The 1,784-nt window shown below is 41.6% G+C and overlaps 1 non-coding gene across 1 annotated transcript; it reads right to left on the bottom strand.

Moving 5' to 3' along the window:
- Nucleotides 1–213: 213 nt before the first annotated feature.
- LOC112761979 (small nucleolar RNA R71) lies at nt 214–317 on the bottom strand. The gene has a single exon (XR_003182344.1). It is a non-coding gene; the product is annotated as a small nucleolar RNA R71 (small nucleolar RNA).
- Between the last annotated feature and the right edge of the window lie 1,467 nt (nt 318–1,784).

Genomic DNA, 1,784 nt, shown 5'->3' with positions numbered 1-1,784 from the left:
CCTCATCAGTTTTTAGCTGAATTCTTACAAATCTGTGACACTGTCAAGACCAATGGAGTTGATTCCGAGGTCTACAGGCTTATGCTTTTCCCTTTTGCTGTAAGAGACAGAGCTAGAACATGGTTGGATTCACAACCTAAGCAAAGCCTGAACTCTTGGGATAAGCTGGTCAGTGCTTTTCTGGCCAAATTCTTTCCACCTCAAAAGATGAGCAAGCCTAGAGTGAAAATCTAAACCTTCAGACAGAAGGAAGGTGAGTCCCTCTATGAAGCTTGGGAAAGATATAAGTAACTGATCAAAAAGTGTCCTACTGACATGATTCCAGAATGGAGCATCATCAGTATATTCTATGATGGTCTGTCTGAGTTGTCAAAAATGTCATTGGACCATTCTGCAGGAGGATCCCTTAATCTGAAAACCCCTGCAGAAGCTCAGAAACTCATTAAAATGGTTGCAAATAACCAGTTCATGTACACCTATGAGAAGAATCCTGTGAACAATAAGACGCCTCAGAAGAAGGGAGTTCTTGAAATTAATACTTTGAATGCCATATTGGCTCAGAATAAATATTGACTCAGCAAGTCAATATGATTTCTCAGAGTCTGAATGGATTATAAGCTGCATCCAACAGTACTAAAAAAGCATCTTCTGAAGAAGAAGCTTATGATCCTGAGAACCCTACAATGGCAGAGGTGAATTACATGGGAGAACCCTATGGAAACACCTATAATCCTTCATGGAGAAATCATCCAAATTTCTCATAGAAGGACCAACAGAAGCCTCAACAAGGCTTCAATAATAATGGTTAAAGAAATAGGTTTAGCAATAGCAAGCCTTTTCCATCATCTTCTCAGCAACAGACAGAGAATTCTGAACAGAGCCATTCTGGCCTGGCAACCATAGTATCTGATCTATCCAAGACCACACTAAGTTTCATGAATGAAACAAGATCCTCCATTAGAAATTTGGAGGAACAGGTGGGTCATCTGAGTAAGAAGATTACTGAAACTCCTCCCAGTACTCTCCCAACCAATATAGACGAAAATCCCAAGAGAGAGTGCAAGGCCATAACCATGATCAACATGGCCGAACCTGGAGAGAGTGAGGAGAACGTGAGTCTCAGTGAGAAAAGCCTCCTGGGACGTCCTCTGGACAGAAAAGAGTTTCCCTTTGAGCAACCAAAAGAATCTGAGGCTTATACAGAGACCATAGAGATTCCATTGAACTTCCTTCTGCCATTCATGAGCTCTGATTCTTCCTCTGAAGAGGATGAAGACATCACTGAAGAGCAAGTTGCTAAATATCTAGGAGCAATCATGAAGCTAAATGCCAAGTTATTTGGTATTGAAACTTGGGAGGATGAATCCCCCTTGTTCACCAATGAACTGAATGCATTAATGAGGCAGACATTACCTCAGAAGAAACCGGATCCCAGAAAATTATTCATACCTTGTACCATAGGCACCATGACCTTTGAGAAGGCTCTATGTGACCTGGGGTCAGGGATAAACCTCATGCTACTCTCTGTAATGGAGAAACTGGAAATCTTTGAGGTACAAGCTGTAATAATCTCACTAGAGATGGCAGACAAATCTATGAAACAGGCTTATGGAAAAGTAGAGGACGTGCTAGTGAAGGTTGAAGGCCTTTACATCCCTGCTGATTTCATAATCCTAGACACTGGGAAGGATGAAGATGAATCCATCATCCTTGGCAGAGCCTTCCTGGCCACAGCAAAAGCTGTGATTGATATTGACAAAGGAGAGTTAGTCCTTTAGTTGAAT

The sequence above is a fragment of the Arachis hypogaea genome, chromosome 16 (genome assembly GCF_003086295.3).
Source record: "Arachis hypogaea cultivar Tifrunner chromosome 16, arahy.Tifrunner.gnm2.J5K5, whole genome shotgun sequence".
In the NCBI taxonomy this organism is placed as follows: domain Eukaryota; kingdom Viridiplantae; phylum Streptophyta; class Magnoliopsida; order Fabales; family Fabaceae; genus Arachis; species Arachis hypogaea.
The sequence above is the reverse complement of the archived record's forward strand: the minus strand, read 5'-3'. Positions and strand labels throughout refer to the sequence as shown.